This window comes from Pan troglodytes, chromosome 5 (assembly GCF_028858775.2).
Source record: "Pan troglodytes isolate AG18354 chromosome 5, NHGRI_mPanTro3-v2.0_pri, whole genome shotgun sequence".
In the NCBI taxonomy this organism is placed as follows: domain Eukaryota; kingdom Metazoa; phylum Chordata; class Mammalia; order Primates; family Hominidae; genus Pan; species Pan troglodytes.
In genome coordinates this window covers 147,748,754-147,769,630 of record NC_072403.2, presented here as the reverse complement: position 1 = coordinate 147,769,630, position 20,877 = coordinate 147,748,754, and the positions used below count along the sequence as shown (strand labels likewise).

Below are 20,877 nucleotides of genomic sequence, written 5' to 3'. Positions count from 1 at the left end.
ACCAGCCACCCAGAGAGAAGAGAACTAGAAACTGCATAGAGAAGAAAGACCAGAAATCTGCATAAAGGTTCTTTTAAGACTTGGACAAATATTAACCTCCTCGTTCATGTCCAGGGAAAAACTACAAGGTACAACAATGTAGCTCTATTGGGGAGCTGTGAGTGAAATGAAGATGCCAGGGCCGCAAAGAGCTGGGAGTCACAAGAGTTCTGGCCAACCAAAGGAGAGCGGGCTCACCGACACCTTGGGCATGCAGCTGAGATCTCCAATCACCATACTTTAAGAGGGAGGCCACTTTAGCCCTGCAGACTATGTCCTGGCAAAGCTTATTCACAGGCCTTAAAGGAAGCAACTGATTCATAAGTAAATTAACTTCCTACCAGGGCAAAATCCAACAATTGTTAAAGGAAGACAACAAAATCCAGATTCTCCAGTTAGGATTCACAGTATCCAGCATATCAAAAAATTTTACTGGATGTGCAAAGGAAATGAAAAATTTAACTAACAACAACAACAACAAAAAACAAAAACAACAAATCAATAGAGGCAGACTTGAAATGACAATGTTGAAATTAGCAGATGAAGCCTTTAAAATAGCTATTAACAGCACATTTAAGGATTCCAAAGAAATATAATGGGTAAACAGATAACAAATCTTAGTAGAAAACTGGAAACTGTAAAAGACAACCACATGAAACTTTTAGAATTAAAAAATATAATATCCTACGTTAAAAACTCATTGGGTAGGGCTTAACAGCAGACGTGACGCTGCAGAAGAAAAAATAAGTGACGTGGAAAATTTGGAAAAAAAATAACCTATGCAAACAAAGAATAAGAAAAGGTTGAAAAAAATCCCTGCAGACTTTTTGTAAAAATCTACAAATTAATTTTAAGATGCACATGGAAATGCAAAGGACTTACAATTGCCAAAACCATCTTGAAAGGAAACCTAATGTTGGAAACTGTTTGATTTTACAACCTGCTATAAAGCTGCAATCATCGTAATAATGTAGTATTACTTTACCATGCACACACACAAAATTTTATGTATTGTAGACCTAAATTAAGTGAAAACTACAAAGAAGGAAACATAGATTATCTTTGCAACCTTGAGTTAAGCAAAGATTTCTTACATAGAACACAGAAAGGATGAACTATAAGTATTTTTTGATAAATTCAACTGCCAAATTAAAACATCTGCTCATCAGATACAAGATATGAATTACATTAAATATGTATTATAAATTATATTAAAAATATATTATAAACCATGAAGATATATTATACTTCTCTCAAGCCATGCATAGGAAGAAAACATTCTGAATATATATCTGACAATGAAATTGTATGTAGAATATATTTTTTAAAACTACAAGCCAGTCAATTAACTACAGTTAGTAACAAACAGATACCCAATAAAAAAGGGCAAAACAGGCTGGGTGCGGTGGCTCACGCCTGTAATCCCAGCACTTTGGGAGGCTGAGGCAGGTGGATCATGGGATCAAGAGATCGAGACCATCCTGGCCAACATGGTGAAACCCCATCTCTACTAAAAATACAAAAATTAGCCAGGTGTGGTGGCAGTCACCTGTATTCCCAGCTACTCGGGAGGCTGAGGCAGGAGAATCACTTGAACCCAGGAGGCAGAGGGTGCAGTGAGCCGAGATTGCACCATTGCACTGCGACCTGGGCAACAGAGCAAAACTCCATCTCAAAAAAAAAAGAAAGAAAAGAAAAGAAAAAAAGGGCAAAAGACTTGAGTAGATACACTTCACAAAGGAATAAATACAAATGGGCAATAAGCGCATGATTACTCATCAGAAAAATATAAATTAAAACCACCACACACCCATTAGAATGGCTAAACTTAACACAACAACAACAACAACAACAACAACAGCAACAACAACAACAAAACAGGAGAAACTGTGGCAGCATGTGGAGTAACTGAAACTCTTATGCATTGTGGGTGGAAATGCAAAATGGGAAAGTCACTGGGAAAAACAGCTTGGTGACCTTTTATAAAGATAAAATTTACCTACTTTATGACTGTGTAGTTCTGCCCCAGCTACTTATTCAAGAGAAATAAAACATGCCTTCACAAAAATCCTTGTACAAAAATGTTTATAGTAGCTTTATTCATAGTAGACAAAAACTGAGAACAACTAAGTGCCTATCAACAGGAGAATGGCTAAACAAATTGTGGTTCATCCATCCAAAGGGAAGCTCCTTAGCAATGAAAGGTAATGCACAGCAGTCCCAGGCTGCAGCTCAGATGACCATCAGACTGTATCAGGCTGAGAAAAGGAGCCAGCCCACAGACAGACGCACATTCCGTATAATTCTACATGGATGAAGTTCTTCAACAGGTGAAACTAATCTATGGTGGAAAAAATCGTGACAGTGGTTGTTTGTGATGGAGGAAATTGACTGGACAGAGCATAGGGCGATTTCCGGGGGCCTGGCATGGGTCTATACCTGGACGTGGTGTGTGTTACATAAGGGGTGCGCACTTGCCAAAACTAAACCAACTTTGACACATGAGAACATTGTACAGTATACGAATTATACCCCCCAAAAGGTCTATTAAAGGTGTTTGCAAGAAAATGCAAATTAAACCCACAATGAGATACACCTGTTAGACTTGCCTACAGGAATAGCTAAAATTAAAAAGATTGACAACATCAAATACTGGCAAAGATGTGGATTATCTGGAAGTGTCATATGTTGCTGGCAAGAATGCAAAGTCTTACAAGGAGTTTGAAAAACAATTTGGCAGTTTTATATAAAGGTAAACATACACCCACCCTCTGACCCAGCAATTCCACTCCAAAGAATTTATTGAAGAGAAGTGAAAACATACATCCACACGAAGACCTACGTGCTGTTTTGGCCACTTTATATGTGACAGACAAAACTCCAAATGTCCATCAACTGGGGAATAGGCAGTTAAATTTTGGTATACACACATTAGAATAATAATCAGCAATGAAAAAGAATACTGATGAATGCAACAATAGGAATAAATCCTTTTTTTTTTTTAATGGAGTCTCGCTCTGTAGCCCAGGCTGGAGTGCAGTAGTACAATATTGGCTCACTGCAACCTCCACCTCCTGCGTTCAAGTGATTCTCCTGCTTTAGCCTCCAAAGTAGCTGGGATTAAAGGCACCTGCCACCACACCTGGCTAATTTTTGTACTTTTAGTAGAGATGAGCTTTCACCATGTTGGTCAGGCTGGTCTCGAACTCCTGACCTCGTGATCTGCCCACCTCGGCCTCCCAAAGTGCTGGGATTACAGGCGTGAGCCACCACGCCAGGCCAGGAATGAGTCTTAAAAGCATTATAAAAAGGGAAATAAGCCAGTCCAAAAAGCTATCTGCTGTATGATTCCATGACTTGGGAAGGCAGATCTATAGGGACAGAAAGCAGTTCACGTCAGTGCTGGGAAGTGGGGTGGGGCAGGGGTTGACAAAAAATGAGCACAGGGAACTTTCTAAAGTGATAGAAATGTTCTAGATTCTGCTTGTGTTCTATATGCAGTTGTATATGCTTGTCAAAACTCAAGGAATTTAAAAGGACAAATGTTAATGTATATAAATTATATGTCAATGAAAAGGTAAATAATTTAAATATCCAACATCAGTTTTTCTTTCTAAAGTGGCAACTACATATCAACACTGTTTAGAATACATGCCTGTGGAAGGTTGAGGCATGAGGAGGAAGAAGTGACAAGGCTTAAAGCCACAGACAATAAGAAACTCAAAATCCTCTGGCTTCAACCCCGTGCCAGTGAGGCCAGTGAGATCTCAGACTCACTCAACGCTATACTCCACTCAATTCATTTCTGGAAAACGTATGTCAATCACTATGTCAGTGATGTGTGGGTTACAGAAAAAAAGTGGCATAGTTGTTTTTACTCAGGAATTTACGGTCTTAGGAAAATGACAAGCTCATCATTCTCATACTGGGAATGATAACAATGAAGTAACATTTTATATCTGTTCTGGTGCTTCAAATGGTGTAAAGTTCTGCCATATAAAAATAATGCATATTCTTTCAAAGAACAGCTTTTTAAAAATTACATCAAAGGTGATAACAAAAAACTAGGGTTTTATTAAAGAAAGCATAATTGTTTTAATTTTAAAGACAAATTATCTGGCAACTCTTGCCAGTACGTGTTAAACGAAAAGGAAACTCTTTTTTTCTTTTACTTTTGAAGAACTCTTTTTGAATCAAGGTACCTACTAAAAGGTGGGACAGGCATTGGTAGGATGTTAATATGAGAGGTCATTTCAAATGGAAGACTGGCAAGATCAAAGCCAGGAGGCATAGGTGTTATGCACTAAAGAGTGACCGCAGTAGTGGACGCTGGATTCCAGTCAAGCTATGTTTTCATACTAACATGATGAAAAAATAAAGGAGTGGGTCAAAAGGTCCAGCAGGAACCCTGGGCCTTAGCAAGCAGGTGAGGTGGCAGCACCAGGCTGGGCATCTTTCATGGTGGTTAGCAGCACAGGCCCTGGACTGGAATGGCCTGAGTTAAAATCCAGACATTACCAGCTGTGTGACATTGGGTAAGTTATCAATGATCTGGGAGACTTAATTTTTTATATCTGGACTATGTGGGGTGGTAGGAGGAGGAAGTGCAAAATCAATACTCAATTTATAAAGTTGTTTTGTAGATTAAAAAGATAATTATGTGAAGTTCTTATTACAAAGTTCCTGGTACACCTAAAGCATTCAATAGATGTTTGTCATTATTAACAATGCAAAGAGAATGGGATTTAGAGTCAGAAGACATGGGTTCAAGGGTAGAGTGAGCAAGTTCCCTGCTTTGCCCAGGATGTTCTCATTTCTAGCACTGAAAGTCCTGAGTGCTGGAAACCCCAGCCCAGGGCAGACAGGATGGTTGATCCCCTAAATTCTGGCACTACCGACTGTGTGATCTTGGGCAAGCTCCTTAAATTTGGGCCTCATTCTTTATCTGTAAAATGGGAATGATAAAAATAGATATCTATCATGATGAAATGAAATAATGCCTGTGATGAAATCTATGTAAATTAAAAGCTATTTTCAGATATTAATTATTGTTACTAATAGCCCAACTGTCACTATTCTCCTAAAGACCCATGTTTATTTTTTCCTCTCAGCTGTTGCTCATTTTATTTTCCTTTTCTGGAATGTCCTTCACTTTTCCATTCATTCAGCCAGTGATCTCTCCTGCTTGTTCTCTCAGTTTCTTCTTTCAGTTATATTCTTCCTTTAAATCCCCAACATTTAGAAATATAGTCCCTTGGTATCCATGGAGGATTTGTTCCAGAACCCCTGCAGATACCATAATCTGCAGATGCTCAAGTCCCTAATATAAAATGGCATAGTATTTGCATATAATCTATGCACATCCTCCTGGATACTTTAAATCATCTTTAGATTACTTATAATACCTAATAAAAAGTAAATGCTATGCTATGTATGTAAATAGTTGTTATACTCTATTGAGTTTTAAATTTGTATTTTTTTATTGTTGTATTTTTCATTTTTTTCTAATATTTTCATTTTGCCATGGTTGAATCTGCTGATGTGGAACCCAGGGATACAGAGAGAGAACTGTACTAGGTAGGAGATTCTTCCAGTGATGCCAAACTCTTAATGTATAGCAAGTCTTTGCTTATGCTGGTCACAGTGTTGCATGCATGGACATTTACATGTGTTAACGTGTGTGTGGTGGAAAGTGAGGGCTATGTTGGACAAATATAAGCACTTTTACACTATTTACTTTTGGAAATCTCTTCCAGATAGGAAATTCTATAGCTCTAGAACTCTTGGCTTCTTTTCAAAAATATTCCATGTGTACTTTGGGCTCACAGTGGCCACTTGTCCTGCTATTCAATATAAATATTATGTATACTACAAATGCAAGGCACATATATGAAAATTTAAAAATTTCTAGCAGCTAAATATTTCTAGCAGTCAAAAATATTATACAATTTTTCATGAGATATTTTACTTTTTTTGTACTAGCTCTTTGAAGTCTTGTAGTACATCTCAATTCAGAGCTTCACAGCAAGAGTTCAAAATCTACAAGAGACCTGTAGTTACCATATTGGATAGTGCAGATTTGGACTTTTGTGGTTTTCTGCATAGGTTCACAGTGCCTGACCCCTAATAATTAGACCATGTCTTCTCATACACAGCAAACACAAAAACACATAGATAGCATGGTGAAAAATCATATTCAAACACGGACTTAGGAAACTGACATAATAAAACAGCAGAATGTTTCTGGGTCAACTCAAGGATTTGCATCTAAAGTCTACCATAAACTTTTGTAAATTGTTTATATCACGTTGGTTTAAAAGTTTGTTCGAAGATGGACAAACTATTTGTTGAGTGTTGAGAAAATCCTATTCTTGGTTATAGAAAAAGAGGACTTCAGTTTCCCCTGGGGAGAAGAAATATATGATGTGTGGTGGCCAAGGTCATCCAGTTGGTCACTGAAGAAAATTCACCAACCATCCAAAATAAGGGCAGTTAGGGTTTGCTTATATTTTTCCCTGAACAGCTGTGGGTGTGGAGATTTAATGGATCACCTAGAATTTTCCTGCCACAGCTAATGATTCATAGGGACAGCTTATGAGTTAATTAGAGCTCTCCCAGCCTTCTTGTAAATAAAGACTATGTTTAATGAGATGTTCATTGTAATTACTGAATCCCTTTTTATAGCCGAATGTTTTTGCTTTTTAATTCTTACATTTTAAATATTTTTCCTCCTGTGAAAGATTTATGTACACAGGGTAGAGCCTTGTGTTATCAACTGCATAATTATTGCCCCACCAATCTGTTTTTTAAACTCCTTCTTAGTCATGCTTCTGAGACCAGAATGTAGGTTAATTATGCAGAATGATGGTCAGATATTTTCTAAGAATATGGGGTTACTCTTGGGGAAATTTTCATTAATATTCTCATAAAATAATCTCCTTGGCTGTGTGGAGATAATGCAATAAAAAAAGTTTTAAAATTGCCAGGGGTTAGATGCGGGGGCAGGGGGTGGTGAAGGTAGTGGGTGGAGCTGGGGTTGTGGGAGGGATGAGTGGCTGGAACACAGAAGATTTTTAGGGCAGTGAAAATACTCCATATGGCACTATAAAGAAGGATTGATATCATTATACATTTTTCCAAACTCATAGAATGTACAACACCAAAAGTGAACCCTAAGGGACTCTATGGACTTAGGATGATAATGATGTGTCATTGTAGATGCATCAACTGTAGCAAACTTTGGTGGGGGATGTGGATAATGGAGGAGGCTATGCCTGTGTGGGGGCAAGTGGCTTATGGGGAATATATCTTCCTCCAAATTTTGCTGTGAACCTAAAACTGCTGTAAAAAAGAAAGTCTTTAAAAGTGAAAAACAAAACAAAACAAAAAACAAACAATTAGTGAGTAGTTACTTGTATAACCTCGGTGTTACTGACAGTTCTAAAGTGCTGACTGTGATACTGGCTTCTAGAGGAGTGGGACCTGTGGATACCAAGATTGTCCCAACACCATCTAAGCACAGATATTGGTAAGTGAGGAGTTGGATCCCCCTTGGATGTTGTAGTGGGTAAGCTTTGAGGTTCATACTCTTTGAGTTTCACGCCCTCCCTGGTGAACTTAGCTGTGTTCACAAATGACTGTATATTGGTAACAGCTATATCGCATGTCAGACATCATTCCTAAATTTCAAACTCATATTTCAAGTGTCCTTATTGGATATCCTCACCTGTTCCCACAGACACTACAAAAGCAATACACCTGTCAGGATTTTAGGTAGCAAGCAACAGGAACAGTCTCTTGCAAATGTAAGCAGTAGAGGGCGCCATTACAAGACTAACTGGCTCATAGTGCTGGAGAATTAGATGTGAGCTCTTCAGCATAGAGCTAGTCCCAAGATCACACCTGCGTTTGCCGAGGATCCCAGTCTATGGCTGCTGACCTTGCAATGCTGTACCTTGCACTTTTGTCTCCACCAGCATTGGGCTCTGGGCCCCACCCTATCACCAGGCCACTTTTGCGTAGACACTTTGATCTTCCCGCAGCAACTCCAGAAAGCAGTTAAAAATTCTACTTGGTGAAATATAAAATAAAATTAAAAATATAAAAATAACATATATGATTATTATGAACTATCATACAAAGAGAATATTTATTTATTTATTTATTTATTTATTTATTTATTTATTTTTGGAGACAGGGTCTCACTCTGTGGCCCAGGCTGGAGTGCAGTGGCATGATCTCGGCTCACTGCAACCTCCACCTTCCCAGTTCAAGCGATTCTCGTGCCTCAGCCTCTGGAGAAGCTGGGATTATAGGCGCACACCACCACTCCCAGCTAATTTTTGTAGTTTTGGAATTTCACCACATTAGCCAGGCTGGTCTCAAACTCTTGGCCTCAAGTGATACGTCCACCTCGGCCTCCCATAGTGCTGGGATTATAGGAAGAATATATAACTATTAATGCACAATTTAAAGAATGATCAGAGAGTACCCATGTTCCCATCTTCAGGGCACGAAAGAAGATATGACAGCACCACACCTCTGAGATCCCTTCTGTTTCTCTACACACTCGCATTCCTCTTCATCTATCCAGAGGAAATGACCACTCCGAAATTTTTTTTCTTTTTAAAATTTCACAGTAATTTAACAACAATTTTACATGCCCCACAACAATTCAAAACACAAAGTCATTTATATTAAAAGTTAAGGAACATAACTGAATTCTCAAATATTGTCATAACTAACATAAGATCCAAAGTTCACTTTGATAACTTAATGCTTTAACTAACAAAATCCACTTATCTTGATCATGCATAGATTAGTTTATAATAATTGAAAAAGGCAAATATTTCTAGGTACTGGAGATACCAGGTAAACTTGTGGTAAATTCTCTGTGATTTCGTTCATACTATAACAGACTTTTCTACTTGATGCTGGTGTTTTTTTGACCATTCAGAAAATTTATCTTATTCTATTTCTTTTCTTTCTCACTAGACCCACCTACATAGGTATTCCCCAAGCAGCATATTATTGTATGTTGCCTGAACTTTTTGCAAATGGAAACAAATTGGATACTTGTGCTTCCTTCTTTCAAACTTAGATTTTCAAGTTTCCTCCATTTTGAGATATAGCTCTATTTTATTCATTTTGCCTGTGGTATTGTACTCTAATGTGTGAATATAATACAATGTACTTATCCTTTCCCCTCTTGGTAGACATTTCAGTTGCTTCCAGTGTTTCATTTTTGTTTTTTTTTTAACATATTCTTATACATGTTTTTATACAGATACATGTAAATGTTTCTTTAGGTAAATATCTAGGAGTAAACTTACTGAATTGTAAAATAGGTGATGACAATAGTTTCTAAGGAAATTGGACCAATTTACACTCCTAAAAGCAGATGATAGGCGGGGTGCGGTGTCTCACGCCTGTAATCCCAGCTCTTTAGGAGGTCAAGGTGGGAGGATCACCTGAGGTTGGGATACGAGACCAGCCTGACCGATATGGAGAAACCCCGGTCTCTCCTAAAAAAAAAATATAAAATTAGTCAGGCGTGGTGGCACATGCCTGTAATCCCAGCAGCTCGGGAGGTTGAGGCAGGAGAATTGCTTGAACCCAGGAGGTGTAGGTTGCAGTGAGCCAAGATCACACCACTGCAGTTCAGCCTGGGTGACAAGAGCAAAACTCCATCTCAAGAAGAAAAAAAAAAAGCAGTTGACAAACCTTCTTGTTTCTTCATAATACTCCACAAAATATTATCTAACTTTCAAATTTCTGCCAATTTGGTAAATATGAAATAATATCTCCTAAGAACTTAATTTTGCATTCCTGAGATTTTCAGTTACAGCATCTTCCCAAATGTTTGGGGGCCATCTTCTATTTCCTTTGATATGACATGTCTTTTCAATCTTTTGCCCATTTCCTCCCTATAGGAGGAATGAATATCTTCTTTATAACAAGTCTATCCAAGAGCAGGATATATCTGTCTTTATTAAGGTTTTCTTCAAAGTTTTTCAAAACTGTTTATTCAATAAGTTTTATAATTTTATCTATAAGAGTATTACATGTATTTTTAGGAATATTATTCTGTACTTTATATCCTTGTACTAAGCTGTAAATGTAAATTAAAATTACATTGTCTAACTACTTTTTCTAGGCATATAGAAACAGTTAATGTTGTACATTCAATTTTTAACCAGCACATTTCTAATATTCTCTTATTAATTATAGTAATTTGAGATTTGCAGGCCTGAGCATAGCAGAGTAGCTTGTATTGGACTAATTCTCCTCTGATAACAACTATAGAAACTAGACAAAATATAAACAAATAATTGACTAAAAGCACCGCTGAGCAACCAAAGCAAGCAGAAACTGGAAGAGGCCTGATCCGTGAAAACTAAGCTCTGTAATTCTTTGGGGTGCCAGGGGAGAGAATCCAAGTAGAAAGGCACAATTTTACTGGCTTAAGGAAACAGAGGTCAGAGTTTAGGGCTGCTAGAAGAGTTGGAAATGGAAGGTATTCTCAAAGAAGAGCCAGGTGGAAGGAATGTCAAAATCTCTCTACCAAGTCTTCTTAAATTGTTGGCTGACTCCTAAATCCTGCATGTGCAGGGAGGGTCTCCAGGAATTTTATAAAAAGCAGCAGCAGAAAGCTGTAGCTAGGAGGCCAAATGAGAGCTGAGCAGAGATTTCAGCAGAGATTTCCTGATGTAGGAACAGAGTTTGCAGTTCACCAAGGACCAGCATTCATCAGTTGCTTTCCTCTGACCTTGCCATGTCATTTCAGAGATTTTCATGAGCTGGGAAGAATAGGTAGGTGGGCAATTAGGGATCAATTTAGCTGGTTAAGTTTGGTTAACTACCAACTATATAATATGAAAGGTAAAAATGCATTTAGACTCAAACGATTTCTCATTAACCACCTTTCCACAATGACATCCTGGGAAAAGCCTAGAGGATTAAAAAAAAAAAAAAAAACAAAAAAAAAACCTCATTAACATTTGAGTCAAAAGAAGAAATGTAAATGTTTCTGCTATGAAAAGTATTTGTATGAGTCATTACATCAGGACACTATATAAGTACGTTCATACCATTTAGTCAAGCAAGTGCTTGCAGAGAATTTATATATAATCCAGAACTTCAAGTCTCTCTTACTTTAATTTGAAGAATAAAATCCAACAAAAATAACAAAATAGGGAAGACATTTCTAGCGTCTTCCTCTTATATGATATAATCATCTATAATCTCTATTCTTGGTAGGTGAGATTGGGTGGGCAAGAGCTGTAAGTTCTGTTATCAGAATATCCATTTGGGAATGGTGTAAAATGATGACTGTTCAGAAGACTGAGACCTCGACTGATGGGATAATAGCTAAATATCAAACAGCAGGACAAAGGGAGAGCTTGCAGTTTCCCTGACTTTGTAAAATCATAGCCAGTAGATCTATAAGTAGTTCAACGGGTAAAGATTTTGCTTGTTTTGTAAAGAATCTGAAACTTTTAAAATAAACTTTAAGATATCACAAATCATTCTGGCTTTCTCGTTAACCATTTATACAATAAGTTCTCTAAAATGCTTCTTTTTCAAGCTTTTTACTGTCCTAACATGGGCCTTATCCACTGACCCTGACTAAAATATCCTGAGTCTCCACCATAGGCCTGCTCTGCAGAGTTCCCTAACTCATGTCATTGTGGGCACACTTCCTGAACCGTCACTTCCAAGCAGCCAGAAAGAGAAGGTTGTACTTTTGAAACAGCAGCGTCCAATTGAAAAAACCGGGCTGAAGTTTTCTGAACATATGGGACTCTTCTTTATAATTTGAACAAAGAAGAGGAGGAAAATTATAGGGTCACCGCAGCACAGGGCAGGAGAGCTCCCTTCTGTCCTTCTGCTTCTCCTCAAACAATCCAGCAAAACGATGCCTGCGAACACCACTCCAAAAGTGACTGGCACGCATTCCAGCTGCTCGCCACACAATCAGTCCTTTCTGTCCAGAAAAAGGCCTGGGATTCATGCTGGCTTTTGCGTAGTGCGTTTAGCGTCATGCTGGCCCACTCCCCACGCCCTCGCACCCACACAGAGAAAGAAAGAGAAACATGGCAAGACGGGCTGTGCTCGGCTGACTGTTAGGAAGGCATTCAGGTACTAGGCTTCCAAGATGTTCGGCCATGTTCAAGCTCAGCTTTAGTGACATATTGCATATCTGCAATATTTTTATAAATTACAATAATCCAAAAATAAGACAGGAATATGAATTCTCTGAAAGAGGCAACGTGATGATGATAGTGAAAGGAGACCGTATTGGATGTTTTAAGCATTTAGCCACAACTAAGTTAAAAGACTTTGGAATCTGGTTAGTGTTTCTCTTTTGTCACTTCCCTCCCGCTCAATTTTCTTATCAACCATTAAAAATGTATTCATTGCCTAACCATGTATGAGTATGTATGTATGTGTATATACACACACACACACACACACACGCATGTATGTATGCATCATAACACATTGAGAATTACATCAGTCTAAAAAACGGGACTATTTTACCAAAAAATAAAATAAAATTCAGGTCAATTTACTAAATGCAACATCTTACTTGGAAAAAACTCTCAAATATGTTAGTGGCACTTGGTTGATTTTTTAGTTCTTTTATTTTCAATCAACTGTATTTGCTACACTGATACTATAATGTGGTCAGTACTGGCCACATAATTTGCAGATTCTACTGCAAAATAAAAATGCAAGGCCCCTTGTTCAGAAGTTATTAATGATTTCAAGATGGTGGCAGCAAAACGTTAAACCAACCAAACATGAACCTTTCTGAGTATGGGACCCTGTGCAACTGCACAGATTCCATGCCCATGAACCACCCCTGAATGTGACTTCCAGGAATCCTAAAAGTTCTGTCACCCAGCTTTACAAAGAGCAAATCAATTTTACTTCTGCAGAAGGTAAATGAACTCTATGAGGTTAATGAACAGCAGTGAGTCATATCTTGTGTTACTCATGCAGGATGGATAGGAATGGCCAGTCTCTGATCAGGTATACACAGATCTCTTCAGAGACCCTGTATATCCCCATGAAGGAGAGTCAAGTTAAGAAATGCATTAAAATTTTGTCGATGCTATGATTAAAAGGAAGACTATGTCCCTACACATGTCAAAGTTATTTTACATCATAACGTTTGATATAATATAGTTAATATCATACTATTAGAAGACCATGAGATGGTTGGAAAGAGAATTTATTGAGACCCCCTTGAATGACAGTTGGTTAGAAATGTAATCAGAATGCCCATTTGGAAATGGAGAAAGGATGGACTGGGGTAATCTGTTGTCTATAAGTGTTTCTGGGTTTTCAAGGGGTTGTGGTGGCGTGAAGGTAATGGAATTTGCAAGAGCAAGTACATAAGCAAAGTGGGCGCTGTGTTAGGGTGAGAGAATCTCTGGGTGATCCCCATTTTTCATATGTATAATCAGGCTCATCCAGCAACAAGCAGAAAGCTGCCATCAGGCTAGTAAATGATGCTCTGGGGTCTTGGGAGCATTGGTTTCTAATTCCAGGTGGAGATATTTACTTATTCTGACTTGCCACAAGGTCAGGTGCTTGCCCCACTTTGCAATAATTTAGTCTTTGGCAAAGCAAATATTCTGGCCTTAAAAGCCTTGAAAAAGTCCAGTTTAAACATACAATTTCTTGCCCATTCCCTGTGGCATTTGAATATAAATAAGACATTTGATGTGATGGGGACAAACTCTGAAAGGAGAACAATTTAAATCCAAACTGCCTCTTACTTAGTTGGTATTATTTTTTAGGAAAAGCATTCTATTCAAATAAAAAAGGGAAAAATAAAGCAACTCTAAATCTATATTGCATTTTGCTTTGGAAAAATGAAAAGTACTTTCTTACAGATTTCTCATATATTTTACCTTCTAATGTTTACAGAATGGTCCTTCTAGGGCATCCTATAGAGGATGCCAGTTTTCATTTCTGTACATGCTCATGAAAAACTATGCAAGTTCATGCAAAAGTTTTCTATTAATTTCTCTAAAAATACAAGATTTTGTACATAAAATACTGAACTCATTTATTACCACTTTAAAAAGGAATTTAATGTTTTGATGCTATTTTAATTCTAATGTGTGCGCTATTCATTGGAATTATGTCCCAAATTGTTCATGGACCTCTTTGGCCCTGAACTTGAAGGCAGTCCTTCCAGCACAGTTTGGGCAATGCAGACTAAAAGTAGAATACTATAGGAGAAGCTCTGAAATGTAGGAATTTGCTTTGGTTGACATCACCCCTAAACAATTTTTAGAGCTTCCCCAATATTAGGAGAAACTTTGTGTGCCCCTCATTCTAGCTCAGACACTAAACTGAGTATTTCACTTGCACATACTCCTGGAAGCAGCATATTGGAGTACAGGAAGTGTAGGTGGTAGAAACACACAGATGGGTTAGAACTCAAGCCTTTACCAAGCCTTACCAGCTGTGCGATCTTTAGCAAGTGATAACCTCCCTACAATTCAGTTTCTTCATCCATAAAATGCCACTGATACAACCTTTGCTTATACAGTTTTTGCAAAGACGAAATAGATGTGAGGTGTCAAGTACAGTGTTTGGGCCAGTTTAGGTGCAAAGAAAATCTGAATTCCCTCCCTTATCTTTGCCCTTTGTTTCCATGTCATTATTCCACATTACCTAGTAACTGACTCTACTCAGAGCCTAGAATAATTAGGCATCATTAAATGCTTTTTGATTAGACGAATAAATTATTCTCTAGATAGCATTGTGGTTAGGAATACAGATATTGAAACCAGACTGCCTGGTTTGGAATCTAAATACCACTTACTCAGTGCTGTGACTTTATGAAAATTATTTAACCTCTCTCATCCTGTTTTCTAATCAGTAGAATGAGGAGAATAACAACATCAACTTTACAGGGTTGCTGTGATAATTGAGCCAGTATGTGCCTATTATATACTAACAGCTACATTTCTATTAGCTATTTTTCTTCTTCTAGTCATAGTAACACAACTATTTGACTTATTTGTGAAAAGCTGAGCTAACAAAACACCAGTTATATCTGCTTGTCAGGTAAGTCCTTTAAATACTTCCAAGGGTTAAGCAATAAGCCAATGATATACAACATCAATTGCAGGATTGAAGAACAAATCTAGGATCAAAATAAGAAAAAGTAGATATATTTTTCCAGTTGTCCATCTGATGATCATTGATCAACCTTCTATATTGAAATTAAGCAGAGGCCACAGCAAGAGGAAATATTGCTTAGAGACTGCTCAAGAATCTCAAACATTCTGTGTTTCAGATAACTATGGACTCTTTTATTTGATGTGTAAAAAGGAGATTTTGCTTTATTTTCCACATTATGTCTATTGCTGACTCAGGGCACAAAGAAGAACAAATTGTGTAATTTGAGTTGAGAGCAATCATTTTTGCAGTTGTTCTTTAAAAAAAGAAAAAAAAAAACCTTCACATAATGAGCCAAAACTTGCCTAGAGATCTGTGTGCTCTGCTTCCATTGACGTCACTTGGAAGTTGTGTGGGTAGAAATTGGCTGACTTCCTCCAGCATGTCTTTTTGAAAGTTGAACATATTGAAAAAATGCACCCTTCTTATCCCAAACTACAGTATGGAGAAGAACATCATAAACAAATTTTCTGTTTACATTCAAATGAACAACTATAAAATTCTGAGAGCCACATTTGCAAAGTAAACCCTCTTAGTGTCCGGTAAGAGGAAGGATGTCCTCTCTATTTGAAAAGAGAATCGTAGGGTGTTACAGCTGAAAGGGCTTTAACGATGATATCGTTCAACCAGATATGGAAGCTGAAACTTAGAGATTCAGGAACACTCCCAAGGTCAGACAGGGCCCAAGGCTGGATTAGAATGTAGGCATTCTGCTTTCTAGTTCATTGCTCAGCTCAGGACAACGGGATGTGTAATAATCATTGTGTCTGCACACTTCTCTCTCATTATATAAATCTCAAGCACTGAGGCAACTGTCCATGAAAACTAGGAATTCTGTGTACAGTAAAACTACCAATTGCTGTAAGTACAGTAAATAAGCATAGTGCGCTGGAATTGAATAGATTGTGGACACAATTGGAAACTCATAAAGTGCTTCTGCATACAGCTGCTCCCTGGGGTGTGCTGACGGGTCAATTTGGAGCTTGACTTGTCCACCCAGAGCTTTCTCAGCTCAATGTGCTCTTCCAATCGCTGAGAGGCTACCTCTTGGAGACAGGAAGAAGAGAGTACCCCAATTCCATCTCAGCTCCCACCCCTTTCAGGTTTATTCTTGCAAAAAAAGGTCTGTACTCATTCAGTCATCTGCTATGAGCTGGGCTGTGGCTTTCCACCTATTGAAAACATTTTCAAATTCAAATATTTTAATAAAGTACCACTGTCTTTATTAAAATATGAGTAATTACAATTTCCCCCACCAAGATCCCATATACACTATAGTCAATAGTGAATAGATGAATCATATAGGAGAATGCCTAGATTTATTATGCTCCTGAGTATACATTGTTACTTATTATTTAGCTAGTTTGTAAATTTAAATCCATAGGAGAAGCCCAAGTATGAATGTAGAGTTTTTCTATTTCTGCTCTGCTTCATTCTGCTTCTTCCTAAAGAGAAGAATTCTTTATAGGTAGAAGGTCATCCCCTCTGTGGCCAGCCAGCTCAAAAACCTTAGCAGTGGTTGCGACTTTAATTTCTTCGTTTAACGTTTGTGATGGTCACATTTCTAGCAGTTCTATAAGTGGAAGTCCAAGGTGGCATTCAAAACTCTTTGGGGAAAACACTTGGTAAAATTTTTAGAAGGGCCAACAGCATTCAAATTTATGGATCAAAGAACCAGATATTGAGAATAAAAGATATCGCACCAATCTAGCATAACTACTCCAGTTGAATGCTACCTAGACACTGGACAGGGGGCTAGGAGAATGTGCCACGATCAACGCTGAAATAACTGAGAGCTCTGAGGCCAATCACATATTCTGTTAATTGGAAATACTGAGTATGTCAGTCTATCCTATATGTGAGAATTTTGAAAAAAAAATACAGAATAAGGAAATTATCCTAAGGACACGTAGGAAAAAAAAATTACTGTCATGGCTAAAATAAGATATTTAATATTTGGCTCCTGAAATAGGCAGCAAGTAGACATGCCTTTCATGACACAGGAGCAGAAAGACATGAAAGAAATGGAAAAAACAAAAAAAAAAAATCAGGATGAAAACCAAGCAAGAATTGGGTAAAATAGGGTAGAATTGAAAGAAATCTGTAAGTGCAATAGACTTATCTGAATTATCATTGGAAATAATGAGGGTCAGAATTAATACTATAGAAAACTGGATCAAAGACCTAGAGAAAACATTGGGAAATCTTTAGGAATGTAGCTAAAAAGGACAAAAAGAGTTGAGAACAAGGATGTAAAATATAGCAGATATAAAAGAACATATAAAAAACCCACTTAAAGTTTACCAGTATTCCTAAAGAAGTATACCTATTTAAGGAGCAATGACAAAAACATAGCTAAAGAAATATTTTTTGCACTAAAAAGATTCACATGCTAAGGTTAAACATGCTCACTGTGCCCCCAAGATATTAAATTTTAATAAAAAAGAGAAGACTTCATGCTAACAAACTACCTCTCAGGGGTTTTCCCTTTTTAAAAGATAATGTTTTTTAAAAAAACCAGAACACACGGGGGAAAAGTTAGCTACAAAGGAACCATGTCAGACTAACTTTAGACAGTTTGTTTACAACATTAATTTCTTGAGGTCAGATAGAGAAATAACTAGAATTTGAAGTTTAAAAGGGTGTTAACAAAGAATTGTATACAACACAGAATTCCAGAAGTTATATAAGGAAGTAACTAGAATTTTGACATTAAAGGATGTTAACAAAAAATCATATACCCAGACAGTTGCCGTCCATGGCATATGTGAAGACAATAGAAAGTTTTATCATATGTGCAATGACTTTGAAAATATACTACCCATGGGTGTTTCTTTAAAAGCTTCCAAAAAGATCTATATTTAAAATTAGAGAAATCCAAGACTACCATAAACAAAATTAGAAATCCAAAAACAAATTATTATATTTGTATACTTCTTTCATAAATAAGAATTACTATTTATACAGGAAGCTACACATACAAATAAATATAACTATCTCAATGGAAAACAGACAAGTATATAAACAGGGAATATGGAAAAAGACACACATTTTTAATAAGCCACTTTAGAACATGTTTACTCATACAAGTAATCACAGAAAAACTAATTTAAGCAAAATTATTTAATACCAGTTTTTAACTTATCTAACTGCAAGTTTACATATAGATCTCATATGTATCTATATCTATATTATATATACATAATAATCTATATATAGACATATATAACCTTGCAATTGGATAAGATACATATAAGTATACATAAACACACACAGATACATATGTATAGACATTACCCAGGTTTCAGGAAAAATGGCTGTCTTATTATTATTAAGATGAACATTGTAGAACTCTTCTGACATGATGTATTAGTCTGTTCTCATGCTGCTAATAAAGACTTACCCGAGACTGGGTAATTTATAAAGGAAAGAGGTTTAATTGACTCACAGTTCCACATAGCTGGGGAGGCCTCACAATCATGGCAGAAGGTGAATGAGGAGCAAAGTCACATCTTACATGATGGCAGGAGAGAGAACTGTGCAGGGGAACTCCCATTTATAAAACCACCAGATATCAGGAGACTTATTCACTACCATGAGAACAGCATGGGGGAATCCACCCCCATGATTCAATTATCTCCACCTGGCGCCCCCCTCAACACATGGGGATTATTACAATTCAAGGTGAGATTTGGGTGGGGACACAGCCAAACCATATCATATGTAATTTGGTAACATGTATCAAAAATCTTGAAAAGGTTTAATACATTTGCCACTAGAGTTTTACTTCTAGCATTTATTCCCTAGGAAAGAATAATAATTTGTCCCTAAATTTATCTATAATAATGTTAATGCTAGGGTTCTTCATAATGCATGCAACTTAGATGTCCAATGATAGGAGACAGATTAAATTTTGTACACAAATTTATGGCCATGCTATTTATGCTTTATAGAAAATTTTGGTTAAATGTCTGTATTTTTTAAAGAAAGTATATAATTTAAAATTTTGCGAAAAGTTATTTTCTCTTTTCAAAATGACCAAAATTGATCTATGTTCTATGGGTGGTAGAATTATGAGATATTAATTATATGTGCTGAGTAATTTCTAAATATTCTATAATGACATATATGACTGCATTCTTTAAGATTAGAAAAACAGCATTCAAACAAAATATTCTGTCTCTGGGGGGCATGATTATAGGTCACTATTTTCTTATGTTTTATAATTTATTTTCCAAAATTTTCACAGGTACTTTTATAAAAAATAAAGAAAAATTTGTGTTTTTTCCAAAGAATTCAGTTAGGTGACCAAACATGTATTTATTACTTCATCAACTAGTTATTAAAGTGTGTAATAAATTTCTTCTGGGGTTTACATGAAGTCTGTTAGCAGACAATGAAAACTACAATCTGCAATTAGTGTAGTTTTTAACCTAGTATATATTACTTTCTTCCTCCTTGCAAACAAAATGCCAGTTTTGATCTGGGCAGCAATGTGCCTAGCTGCAAGTAAGCCATGTTTTTAAAACCCTCTTCCAGCTATGAGTGACCATGTGACACAGTTCGAATCAGTAAAACATCAGAAGTGGTCTATAAAGGCTTTTGCTTTTCCTAATATAAGGATCAGACATGGTTTATTAAGCCTCCTTCCCTTCTTCATGCCTTAAACCTGGATGTGATGTCTGGAACGGCAGCAGCTGTCTTGCAGCGCAAGAAGCTCAAGGAAAAGACCAACAGACTTGCAGAGATGCTGGCCCTGACATGATCCAGCTACCGAATCAGGGCTGGTGGCCACTGGCTTTAGATCCCCATGACAGGAATGAGCCCTTACATGTTTAAGCCACTGTGAACAAATACTGGTAAGTCATGGTACTGAATGGCTTCTGACTTTGTTTTATTTGTCAGGAAGCATTACTAAATTTAGTGCCTAAATTGAAGTAGGTGGTTCATTTCAAATGCCTATTAATACCTACTTTTCTTTTTAGGCTGTCTCCTTTCAATATTTATTCTTAATTGTCTAGCCTTATATTGTTTAATTTTGTTAGAATCTTAAAGCCTTCCTCAAGTTGGTGAGATCCACCTGCTGAGTAAATTCTCATTTTTCTCTGTTGTTATCAGCTCCCTGGCTACCTTTCTCTTCTGTATAGTTCAGTTCACCTTCATGGGTGTCTTTAACATGACATGAAAATAGGGCCATTCACTCTGCTGTCTGCAGTAGGCAAGGAGCTTTGAAAGACAAGCACACTAATGAAAGTAGAAGACATTGACCCTACTCTCAAAAAAATGTGAAAGTTAGTTGAGAAGATTAAACACACACTGTCCCTCCTTCCTCCGCCTACACACATACACACACACACACACACACACACACACACACACACACAAACCCTGACACAATGGGAAGGCACTTCTGAAGTTTCAGATGAATTCCATTCAACAAGCACCCTCAGAGTTTGTGCTTATGCCAAGCATTGTGCATGGTTTTGGAGATGTGAAAGTAACAAAGACAGGTTTCTTACCTTGGAAGGCTACTGTGTAGGTGGGAACACACCTAAAGTTGATCATTGTGGCAGTGGACTACTGAAAGTGATCTGATGAAGATGGCTTAGGGTGCTGTGTGTATGAGAGAGG

The 20,877-nt window shown here is 37.2% G+C and overlaps 1 protein-coding gene across 2 annotated transcripts in view; it reads right to left on the bottom strand.

The window, feature by feature from the left end:
* PDE7B (phosphodiesterase 7B) overlaps nucleotides 1-20,877 on the bottom strand; it is a 686,767-nt gene that overhangs the window by 279,019 nt on the left and 386,871 nt on the right. The gene's annotated exons all lie outside the window — the stretch shown is intronic.